Source organism: Scophthalmus maximus, chromosome 14 (assembly GCF_022379125.1).
Source record: "Scophthalmus maximus strain ysfricsl-2021 chromosome 14, ASM2237912v1, whole genome shotgun sequence".
NCBI classification, from domain to species: domain Eukaryota; kingdom Metazoa; phylum Chordata; class Actinopteri; order Pleuronectiformes; family Scophthalmidae; genus Scophthalmus; species Scophthalmus maximus.
The window spans coordinates 15,054,655-15,067,602 of NC_061528.1; the positions used below are offsets into that span (position 1 = coordinate 15,054,655).

At 45.2% G+C, this 12,948-nt stretch overlaps 1 long non-coding RNA gene across 1 annotated transcript; it reads left to right on the plus strand.

Moving 5' to 3' along the window:
* Window positions 1–715: 715 nt before the first annotated feature.
* On the plus strand, window positions 716–11,864 carry LOC118283157. Its single transcript, XR_004784439.2, has 3 exons — window positions 716–888; window positions 1,206–1,338; window positions 11,197–11,864. It is a non-coding gene; the product is annotated as an uncharacterized LOC118283157 (long non-coding RNA).
* The last annotated feature ends 1,084 nt before the right edge of the window (window positions 11,865–12,948 follow it).

Below are 12,948 nucleotides of genomic sequence, written 5' to 3' on the forward strand. Positions count from 1 at the left end.
GTGTTGTGATCACTTTTTCGGGCCTGAAATGAAACGCAATTGCTGATCTGCATTTTCAGTTTAGTTATTGAGTATGATCCAACAATTGGAAACAAATAGACAGTTACATTTGTTACTCATCCAGTAGTCCTGAGGCCCGTGGTGCACTTCCTGCGTCACTCACTGCTCTGCAGATGTCACATGGACAATGTGGCGCTCTGGTAGCAATTTCAAAAAGCAGAAAAAAAAACTAAACATTTACAACACATCACGACATCACAACCCATCTGAAACATTGACAAATCCTAAGTGGCTACTGTAAGTGGGCCGCTGACACGTAATCCAAGCGTCTTCCTGGGTCTGATTCATTGAGGGCATTTATTCTTGTTTCCACAAACAGTTTTGCGTTTATCAGCTCCAATTGAGATAAAGTTGTCTCATTGTTGCTAAGCATCCTGGAGGACTAAAGACCTTAAGTACATAATGACACCCACATCCATGATTATTTACCTCCTTTATTCACCCTACAGGACAAGGGAACGGCCCCTGGATTAACTCATTAATCTCTCGGCAGAGGCAGTTTGTCCACGGAAATGGGTTTACACAAATCAAGGTAAATGTAAACCGTCCCCCGTCCCCCCCCCAATGTCGGCAAAGCTATTTGGGGACCAGTTGGTTTACCGGACTGCTTTGTCAAAGGCTACACCAGCTTTTAAATTGCACTGTCAGCATTTATATCAGTTGTTGTTGGTGAAATGGCACTCATTCCTCCTGCTCTTAAACCCTGTCTGGGTGCTGCCTCCATTTGCTAAACTGCCATAAAGTGTCCAGAAGGAGGGCGAAGTGATGAAGACAGGGTGCTGGAGGAGCAGCGGGGGCATCTATCTGAAGGAAATTGAAAGGTGACAGGTATGTGCCAAAGTGACTGTGCAGTAAACCACACATCAGAGTGTATTGCGTAATAAAAGTCATCCCCTCGCATCGCTCGCGCCCGAAATCACTGGTACGGGATATCAGGATGTTAATTTTCATATTCCCCTAATTAAAGCGGAATGTCTGGACACGACTTTGCCTTTAATAGCGCCGCTCCTTTCCGCATGGATCGAGATGCCCTTAACGGCGTGGAGAGGGTTGGAGTGTGGGCAGGTCGTGGAGCACCGCGAGCCGAGCCGGGTCATTGGGAACAAATTGACAAGGCCATCTCTTCTGTCTCACTCTTCGTTTAGACCGGAGCGATGCCAACCAGCTGGCCGGCAGCCAATTTATCTGGGAGAAGATGAGGATGTGAGGGAGGTTCCCGCTGGAACGATTCCAGAGGACATCCTGGAGTGCGATGAGACCCACCGCGAGAAAAACTAGGTGGGGTTTTTTTTTCAGCCTGGTATCACAACGTGGTGTATGAATAACATGAATTTCTCGACTGACGAACCCTCTAACCCAAACTAAATTAAGGCCCGAAGACACGCCGAAAGTCTCGCCCAATGTTAGCTGGGATTGGTTCCAGCCCCCCCCCCCGTGACCCTTAAATGGATAAAGCGGTAGACGATGAATGAATGGCACCGTTCAAAAAGTGTACCGCTTACCGTCGCAAACTTTTCCCACACTGACAGTATTGTTTAGAATGATTTGGACGTCGGTGAATCATTCTTGAAATGCTTACGCTGAGATTTGAGGGTAATTTACAGGAGCCATCTGTCTTTGCATTAAGGCTTCAGAGAGTAGTTGTGTGAGTAGGAGGGGAAGTAAAGAGCTGCCGGTGGACTGCGAACGGGAGGGTTTGGCTTACACCGGAGGCAGAATGAAGCACGGCGGAGTCGCTGATAAATTATTGGTAGAGATTTTTTCTTTTCCTCTTGGTTTGTTTGCGCGTGTCAAGCACTAATAGGTGTCTCTGGCAAGTTTGGACTCATCGACGTCCAAGTACCTTTTTGAACTCAGCAGCGGTTAGCAAAAGTTTGCCTCAAAGAAAGAAAGTTTGAAAGCCATGTCCCCCAATGGAACGGCATTGAAACAACAATTGTTTCAATGCCGTTCCATTGAAACAACAAGTTTCCGGAGAGGGCAGCGCTCAGCAATTGTCCTGCACTTTTGACCGGGACACGCGACGACACTCGCAGGCTGAGAAAAGGTTATTCAATTTCATTATTGGCCTATTACATATTTAGAGTTGTACGAGTGGAATTATTAGCCTGAGAGCGAGGGAAGAGAAAAAAAAATACATCCTGTGTGGATGATATACGGTAAAACAATAATCTGGGATGAAGTGACAAATGGCTAGTTTGACAAATTGACTTGCTGAATGACCGATATGGCCAGAACCCCCCCCCCCCCCCCCCCCCCCCCCCCCACCAAAAACAAAACAAAAAAAAGAATATGGGTATCTCTCAGGAGATTGTCACAATGTCCAAAATAAATTGTTTATTCACCTCACTATCAAGAAGGCAGCTCAGTTTTGCAAAGCTTCTCCCAAATATATTTGTCCAATTATACATACCTCTGCACAGTAATGCAAAAAGTAAGACAGCCTCGTCTGACACCATTGTTTCTTCTATTTCCAGCATGTCTATTCAATCTCAATAAATTGACTTGTGAACCTGTGCAAACACTAGTTCTTTATTAAAATTGGAAATGATAACTTTTTGCATGTGGTTCTTCGTGTTTTTGGTTTAATGTGCCACAACCTTACTGTTTTGTTTCAACGTTTGGATAATCCACTGTATGCACAGAACCCTGCAAGAAGATTGACCCAATTTAAGACTAAACTAATATCTTGCAATGTCTGATATGACTGACCATGATATTTTGTGCTATCATCTCTAAAGGTGGTTGGTCTTTCCATCATGATTCTCATCATAAATGCGGCCCGTTAACATCATTAGAGAACACAATGTATGTTTCTGTACGCTGATGACACACAACTGTCCATCTCTGCTGAGCCCAATGATGCAGCAGCTGCAAGATCAATAACTACCTGTCTTTTTGCAAAAGGTAGATGGATCAGCAACAATTCCTTATATTTCTTAATCAAGGACAAAACTGAGATCCCTAAAACAGAAAGATAAATGTTTTTTTTAATAACCGGGGGACATAAATTCCCTGAATTAAATACGAGACCATAAATCTTGCAGATCTAAGCTTCATGTCCCAAATTAGCGAGATGATGAAAACAGCTTAGAAAATAAAACAACAGGACCAAGAGGAGAGAGAGAGAGAGAGAGAGAGAGAGAGAGAGAGAGAGAGAGAGAGCACACATTTGTCCAGCCTTTTGCTGCTCTGCACTGGTTTAGCCATAACATTAAGAATTGATTGTAAGGTCCTCCTCCTTATATACAGTACAAAGACCCATAATGGGCTACGGCGGCCGGGCCACATTGCAAACTCCCTCGGTAACTATTTGCTTTCAAGAACACTACGGTCACCTGCTGCTGGTTTATTGGAGGTTCGCAGCGACAGCTGGAAGAAAATCAAGGATGAAGCCTTTGTCAATTACGCCCCAGAGCGAGAGTATAGTGCACACTACCCACAGATATCATGGAGAGGCGGCTCTCAAAGAGCTTTTTTTGCACTTTGTTACACACTTGTGCACTGCTGCAATGCAATTTACAAATGATACCATTTACTTCATTGATGGGTTTTATCTCTTATTCAGCTGGGTTTATTTTCCATCTTATACTATTCTATTTTCATCCTTATTGCCCCCTTATTATTATGTTCAAGTGGGTCTTATTTTCCGAATGACCTTAGACTCCATCAATTATGGCATTGTATCCCCAATTGTATGTTTGATGAAAGTCTAGTCCGATTTCCTCATCGTCATCAAAATAACAGACAGGCAGAGAAAGTTGGTGACGAGCCGATGACGGAAATTGAAAACCTTTGCAGCTAATCCTTGGGTTTCTCCTCGGGAGTTGGTTTGAGACCAAAACAGAGCTAAAGGGAGAGTGAGATATTAGACTTACATTCACCATGTGGTCACACACACACACACACACACACAACTCCAGATGAATGGCAATATGATTCTCCGTTGGCTGAATTATTGCAGCTTCAAAGTGCACAGGGCTGTTTGAACCTGGGTGTAAATGGTGCGGGAGGGGCCGGTGGTTTAGGGAGAAGACCCTGATAGAATACACTCACCCAGGTACAAGGTAAACAAAGCAAATGGCACCGTGAAAGGTAATAAATTCCATTTTTTTCCTATATTTTCTTTGACCTACTTCCAAGATTACGGGTGTTAAACCCTCGTGATCATCCACACAAAGGATTATCAATTCTCCGTTTCTAATTACAAGCCCAAAGCGTTTTTACACTATCGCAAGGCTCTTAAATCTCCTGCCCATTGCTGAGTAACGCCCTTATATCATCGGTCCCCGGCGAATACCAGCCCACCGTTTGTTGGCGCGGTTGAGCAGGAGCGAGGCTCTTCACGCAGGCCTTGTTTCTGTTTTCTGACTGTTGATGACGACCTGCCCGTCATCACGGCTGATCAGAGCGCCGAATGAGCTTTGCCTTCCTGTCGTTGCCCTGGAGTATGATTCCCGGCTCCTCAGGCACTTACGGCTCATTTGGCTGCATGCGAGGGAAACCGCACTGCCCTACTTCTCAGGCTCTTCGGCTCTATTAAAAGTTGAGGACGCACTGTGCTTAGAATGTCCTATTCTAGTCCGCTCTGTTCAATTCCTTATGTCGGTAGCCTAGTCTGGCCATCCATGCACTGCGCTGATTCAAAGCCTGAGGAATGTATTTCTTCATCAAACGATCTCTCTCTCTCTCTCTCTCTCTAGCGCGGGGGGGGGGACGACACACAAAGTATCAGCCTTTGTATCTTTGCCGACAGTGTTATGAGTTTGCGATTCGACACCACGCAGTATTACATTTCCACATTCAGAGATTAAGGAGTTGATATGCAGAGAATAGATTTCGGCAGAGCTCCGTGGTGTAGATGTTTGCCACGCAGCCGGTGCTGCGTTACAGGGAGTGCAGCCCTTTCTGCTTAATGACAAAAAGGTTTATGTGCTGCCTTTGTCCCAGCTGCGCTGAGGTTTGTTCCGGCGTGTCTTCTTCCTCTCAGTTCGTCCCCGTTGTAGGGTTCCGCGTTGTTCACCTAACTGATGTTGGTCCTCTTGACGCATGGGAAATCAATGATGCTGCTCAGGGTCCAATCGGAGTTTATCTCCAGGCCACGATCCATATTAGCAAACCCCTCCTGCCCCTCAACCTTTATTGTAATGATGCTGTCATTTTTAGAAATTGCAGCCATTTGTAAAAAAAAAAAAAAAAAAAGCTACGCCAGATTGAACTATGGTGTTTACAAAAAAAGGAAAGAAAACGTATCCCTGATCGATCATGCAGCCCTCCCGATCCCCGAGATCCCCCGGATAGATATCCGCCCGTCACGGCTGCCCTGTCAGACGAAGGAGGGGGGGGGGAGTCAGCGCGCTGTACTCTCCGATGTCAACTAATTAATCTGGACAGCTTCCAACAATGTGAGAGGCCCACTCCGGCTCCCAGCTCGCTGCATGAAAGTGAGGCCCGACTGTCACTTTTCCACACAGTTCTGTGTGAAGACAGTCACACTCTTCGGCCTCGCCCGCGTCAGCCCGGCTCACTGCCGAATTCTCTGAGCTCGCGATGAGTGGGCAAAACCTCGTGCCAGTGGAACGTGACTACATGAGAGAGTGACTACATATATGCCATATTATATCTAATCCAGCAGAAAGAGACGGAGATGTATTGTAACACACACTCCTTAGGAGACGTCAACATGGTTTCCGTTGAACATCATTTCATCACCTTTCTCCCCCCCCCCTTTGGTCCTCTGGAAAAAAACAATTTTAGGGGAAAAATCCAAAGACACTTTTCAGAATCAGAGGGAAATCCTCCTCCGGGCTGCAGCCGCAGCACGTTTCACGGCATCCATCTAATTCAGAAGATTGTCTCCGTTGAGGTCAAAGACGGGGACGTCAGTGTAGATTCCAGATAGGAATTGTCAAAGGGCTGAAAGGCAAACTCGACAATGAGGAACGCCACAAAGTACCCCGGGTCCGCGTTGCCTGGCAACAAAGAGTCTCGGGTAAGATTTGAATGCGGCTCAGACGTGGCCAAATGAAAAGCCGCTTGAGGTAAATATCTGCCTCAGCCGCGTCTTCTCTGGGATGTTGGCTAATTATAAAAGGCAGCCGGGCTGCGGAGGAATATGCACGCTGAGTCAAACCAGCAACGTTGGCTCATCTTCCCCGCTCACCTCGGCTGCTCACGGGGAAGCCACTCGTCTCCATCTCACAGAAGCTGGAGTCGAGGTAATTGGCTGTTTGTTTAGGACGCTTAATTAGCATTGTTTAATCACCTCCATTAGATGTCACGCGCCGCTTACACTAACAGATTTGGCACACTTAGTTTGCAGTCTATCCCAGTCAAATGGACCAGAAAAGAAAAAAAGAAAAAGAAATCCAAGTGTGCAGTCAAACACAAAGCACAGGAACTCCTTCATTAATTTAAATGAATTAAAGAGGTCACAGTGCCAATGTCTTGATCTTTACAAAACAAACACCGCGCTCAGGATTAAATACAAACTCTATGAGGGCCGTTTGCACCAGAAGCCTTCATCGGCCAACAATAGAAGGGGGAATCAATTCTTTGCTTACAAGCAACAACGCCGGAAAGAAAAAGAGAGAAAGGAAATATAAAGGATAAATTCGAGGTGATGAAATACAGAGGAAACCATCTTCGCAGACAGACAGAGACCGATCCGCCCCCGCGCTTTTCACATTCTCAACCACGCTGACAAATCACCTACGGCTGCATGCAGAGTGTGAATCCCCCCGCCCGCCCGCCTGGAGCTTTATCACACACTGAGAGTCGGCCTCAGCAATCCACTCCGCGGAGCAGGACGCCGCGTGTTTTTGAGTCATGCCCCGCGGTCACACCAGCCGCGACGAGCCAGATGCAATTCTCCATTCGCTGCTCATCGATACAATTAGAAAAGCAATTAACATGAAATATGCACGCTCACCTGAGACACAACACAGGAGGCGGGAAGTGTATGGTCTCCTCTCCACTTGAGGGCCGAAGTGTCTCGCATTCAGACATCGTAGCGGAAAAGAGGTGGCCTCCTCTCCCATTTAAGGAAAAGAGGATCTTTTGTTCAGGGAAAGGAGAGCACGTGTGAATAGAGTCCCCACTGCCAGGCTTTCATTTGACTCAAATTGGAAGCCGTACAAAGGAAGTTGACATGCTGACAAAGGCTAGCTACAGTTTCTCTGAACTGATGCCAGTGTAATTCACTATTATGTGACATAATTATCTTTGGGTGACGACCGATGTAGATGCTCGGTCAGCAGAAGCGAAGCCAGTCAGCATGTGCGTGTGTCAGATAGCATCTTGAGGCTCCAGGTCTCCCATCTGCCAGTCCCCTTATTATATTCTACCTCCAATTTGTCCATTGGATTTTATCCACATCTCCATTAGCCCCGGGCTGAAGATTTGCCATGATTGCTAATTGGATGCACCGACCGGGCAAGGTCTGCCGTCTATTTCTGTGGCCCAGGTCTGTCTGCTGCCTCCCATTAGAGTCTTGTGGGATTAGTATGGGGAGAAAAGGAATCAGGCGAGAAAGTGTACACCGTAACAGTTATCTTGCTATTCTATATATCCTAGAATTCTCCTATGTGTCCCGCACTCCTGCAACTCGACAAACAGTATTCAATTTAAAGAGAACATGTCCTGCTACCGCCTCGGCATGATGCGCAATTTTCACCCACTGCACTATGGCCTGGTAATTAACCAAATGAATTGCCTCCATAACCCTTTAGTGCAGGACCATTGTCCGCGCCTCGCTCTATACTTCTGTTTGAAACATGTTTCACTTCAAAGCTGATCAAAAAGGGGCCAGTAATTCCTCCGGATCGCCTGAGCTCGGCGGTGAAGAGAGACGCAGAGCCGGAGGTCGGCTGAAAGTGTAAGATCAAGGTTGTGCATTATTGGTAAGCAATATGTACTGCATATATCTGCGATGAATGGAAACCTGGAAGCCTGTTCCTTTTCCTTCAGCTAGCCACAGACAGGTGCACATTAATACAAAGCATACATAAGTTTCAAATTCTGACGAGTAGATGGGGTTCTGAATAAGCTCTGCCTCTCTTCCTGCCCTCTGCTCCGGCCTCATTGCACCAGTCAGCTGTATAATTTAGTCTTGTTTGGAGAGACGGATTAGTGTTTTGTTTTGTTTTGACAAGTGGCTGGTAAATACATTTAAAGCCTGTATGCACACAGCTACTTGTTTACCTCATTATTGAAATTTTGAGTGTCCCAATGGTGCTGTTCCCCCATTTGTCCGCTAGATGGCACAGCATCTTCTCATTATGCAGCAGCGGCGGCGGCAGCAGCAGCAAAGGATTCAGTGACAGGAGCCTATAGCCACATGAGACACCAGTGCAATCCAATTTCAAAAAACCCTTTGTGTACGGCTAACTTAGTTCCTACAGTCTTGCTTGCGGATGAAAAATCATTCTGTCACCATCTGGGCTCTATCATAACCAGATCTCAACTACAAAAAGAAAATCTTTGCAACCTTTATAGCAATGGACAACTGATGAGTCAGGTATGTTTTTTACATTTGTAACAGTCACGTGTTACAGTGCCCCCTTTGTTGCAGAGCTGGTGTGTGGAACGGTGAGGGGAAAGAGCCCCAGTGCAGGAGTAATGTAGGAAAGGTCCGACGTGTCTCACAGAGAGCGTTTCTCTCTGTGGGCAGTTGGGTGCATTTACACAAACAACATCTGGAGCCAGCCGCCACCGTCTCTTTTTTTTTTTTTTTAATTTTCCCTCAGACTTTCGGCTCCAGCGAGGAGACATTATCCTTATCGCATTGTCAGCCTCGCTCAAAGGCTTGGCGCCGGTTTCCGGCTGTATGAATTTGCAGGAGAGGAGGAGGAAAAGTTTTCATTCAACTGTGACATGGAAACAAACTTTCCTTGTTAACAATGCAGCGCGACATGCAGTCAAGCTGTCCGGGTCCACTGTCTGTCCTGTGGCCAGATGTGTCCGAGACTTTCTCAAAGACATTGGCTGTGGAGCAGCATGAGTGCATGGCATGTGGCCGCATCTGCTTCGGCTGGACAGTTGGGTTTTGGGACCAGGAAAGAGCAGACACGTCTATTTGACTCACCCACTCACGACAGATGACATTCATCCCCACCTTTCCATTTCTCTCCCGGTTTGAGCTTCTCATTTGCTTTTTTCCTCCAAAAGGTGCCAGCAGCAATATTGTGCACTGTAATCCTTTGGTAAGTACGCGGCATTTTAACAGGCTTGGCACTGGATTGTGGGGAGACACACTGGTGTCTGCCGGTGTCTTCCTGCTCCAGCTCGGTAAGCCTCCGCCATATCTTGTGTAATTAGGAGATAATGAACCCCCGCCCCCTCAACTCCGCCGCATCGCCTTCCGCTGGTGAACTGTCAAATCTACATGGGCGACTCCGTTAGATCTTCTATGCCGCTTCGCCCGGCTCTGACTTCAAACTTGTCAAAATGTCTTCTCCTCTGCATTTATTTGAAGAAGAAAATGCAATTTTTTTGGGGGGGGGGGGGGGGGGGGGGGGGGGGGGGGTTGGGGGGATCTCGCCATACAAAATGAAACCTTGCTTCAAAATGTAATCATTGTGTTACTTGGTCATCACAATGTTCATTTAATACTTACTAAAAGTAAAACCAGTAATGGTTGCAGGGCTGGTGTCGTCGTCCATCCTGCCACGTTTCGCTCTGTTGTTCGGCTCCAGGTCTTCGGAGCTGTGAAGTTGAGGCTGTGGGTTGAAGCAAAAAACTGGCAAGATTACCTACAAGAGAAAGCACTACGCCGCTAATGCAACAATTAATAAAATAAAACATTGAGGAAAGAAAAATGCTCTGGGCCGACAGCGGCTGGCTGCCCTCTGACCCGCTGAAGTGTCCTTGAGCAAAACACTGAATCCCTGCTGACTTTGACTTCTGACCTCCACATTTCTGTCTGATGGAACATAATTACTACTTCGACTTTCCCCGCACTCTTTCACTAGTGTGGGAGCAAGAGCAACTGGAGCCTTTTTTTGATTTAATATTAATAGTTAATATTTGCCTGTAAACATTTCCTTCATTGTTTCAAGCTCATGCCCATTCTACAATTGTTTCGATCGGACACAAAATTCATCATGCGTGTCTCTGATTTTCTGTTTTAAATCACACAGTAAATTCAAGATGGATTAGTCAGTTTCAGTTTTGATATGTCTCTTCAATCTGTGTGGTGAATAAGTGTAAGCTTGAAATCAGTTCAATTGTGAAATGGCTGTAAAAACATTAAAACTAATTGGAAAGTGCTGTTGTAATGTATATGACTTATGTATAAGCATTTTTTAACTTTCAACTACACGTGGCACAAAAGTTCATGCACACACACACACACACACACACACACACCGCTATTAGGCTTCTTCCTGCTACCCAAATAACTGATAACCTGTCAAGCCTCTACGAAGGCAAATCACCCTTTCTTGAATAAAAAAAGGACAATCTTTCATCTTTGCACTTCACAGTGTACTTCCACAACACCACCGCCACCGCCCAAGCAGCCCCGGCCTCTCTTCTGCTGCGATGATGTTAAAAAACTGTCAGCATATGGCACTTTGCAATTTGGTTTGTGACTTGTTTGACAAAGAGCGAATGGATAGTTGCACTGCAAAATCAGGTGTTGGGGGTTTTTTGGGGTCTGAGTAGAGAGTAAAAATGTACAGAATTTTCAACACTTCTTAGTTAATTCCACTTCAAGATACTTAATCCTCAAAAAGACTCTCATGTCGGATTCTGCTTACGACTCGACAGTGTTGATTTCACACCATAGCTGGTGTTACTCCCAGTCGTCCATCGTGTCCGTTTTTGCCAAAAAACGAGGCCGGAGACCAGTCGTCCACTCTTGTTTCTTGTGACTGGACATCACTCCTGGCCGTCTGACACCTCGTCCTCTGGGGCCATCTGAGTCATCAGATGCAACGGTGATCCTTGAGAGAAACAGTCGAGTCAAAAGAAGACGCGATGGTCAGGAATCGGCAAAAGAGATCATGCAGCTACTTCCATTGTTGTAATAAAAATGGGTTATTCATCCTCAACTGCAAAGCCATTGTTCTAATGAACTGTTGCGTTGCAGGAAAAGCCCAACATGTTGACTACTGCTGGTTCTTTATATTTTAGATGGTGAGATGTTCTGCTGCCGGGGAGAGAGAAAAACCTTGCACCAATATGACAAAGCAAAGACATTGATGGACGTTGCATGGCAACAGATGGTAAACCCTCTGGTGGATGACATGGTTTAAGTTGATGGGGAAGCATTGGATATTCCCCTTGGTGCTAGTCATGTTAACATCACGGTATGTAAATGTCTATTTTTGAAAGAGTTGAGCTAGAGGGCGTGTGCATATCAAATCACTTGGTATGATCAGCTGTCATCTCCTGCCTTGTAACGTGTCACTCCCTGAAATGGAACATTAGCAGTACATCTAACACATTAGCAGGAGCCAGGATTGCAGAAATGCAAGTTAGTTCAAAAAGATCACAACTGATAGGAATAATGCTCCAAATATATATCGCATTTTCTTTTAGGTTGTGCGAAAATACAATAAAGCACAGTTGAGACATAGAAGTACCAATTCCTCCATCTTATATGGATAGGGAAATGGTCCATGCACACAAAACCCAAACACATTAATGGTGCAACTGAATGGCCTATTTTCATATTAACATTTGGGGAATTTTAGATAAAGTCTGTATTAAGGGATTCCACCTTTTAAAGGTTGTGGTAAAGGGCAGCAGCCACAGGGGTGGGCAGGGCCCCAGCTGATATTGGCAGCATCTCTAAGTGATGTCTCCAGATCCTTCATACATTATGCAAGCATCGACTGGGGGGTGGGGGGTGGCGTGGTGGTGGGTCGACTCTTCCCAACTAGACCTCCCTCCGAGATTTCACGCTGGAGTGTGTCTGTGTCAGCTTTGTTTAGGCTAAAGAGCATACCTGGGGGGAAAATACACTATATTTTATCCTTTACATATTTATTGGAAGTTACCGCTGAGAATAAACCACCAACAAAACTGTATAATCAGTGAAAGAAGAAGCCTGGTATTAAAAGGAAACTGCCATCAAATATTGAACAATATTTTTGGATTCCTCTCAGTAGTCTATGTATTGCCATTATTAATGCTCCTCTTTAAAGGTCACCTTTGTGCTAATTAATATAGATAAACGAATGAATAACCGCCCTCATCTCAGACACCTGGTAATTAGGTATAATAGCTTAAAATTGCGTTCATCTAACATGCTCATTAAAGGCTTAGCATTTATGATTGCCTCACCGCTTCGATTTCGTCGAGAGACAAAAAAAACAGTCAATTTTTTAGGCACTTAGGTGCCCAGGCATTTTTTTCTTTAGATCATTGTTAGTCTTTCACCAATTGATGATCGTTTGGTTGCCACACACACACACACACACACACACACACACTTCTCAACAAGGGTGATGGATACAGCTGACCTTCTCCTCCTTTGTACTGCCAAGCTGTGCACAAAGCAGCCTGCCTCTCACTGAACTGTTTTTTTTCCCCTACTGTAATTCTCCTCTTTCAACCCTGCAACTAAAGGTTGAGTAGAAACAAAAACAAATACCTTTACAGTTAGTGGCGGGGATTTATACAGTCAAGATGTGGTACAGTAGATTTGCGTCAGGCTAAAAAAATGTTTAATACTTGATAACTGTTGTATAAATTGTATAAATCTTGTATGAATTTTGAGTGGTGAAGTTCATCTATAAATAAAGTCAAAACTTTGAATATCTTAACAGGGTGTTGTAAGAGAACTTAGATGTACCTTGGCATCGATTGTCTCGTTTATGAACACTGCTGAACGAATGAATTTTTCCGAAGAGATTCCTTAATTTTGTGTTTTTATATGAT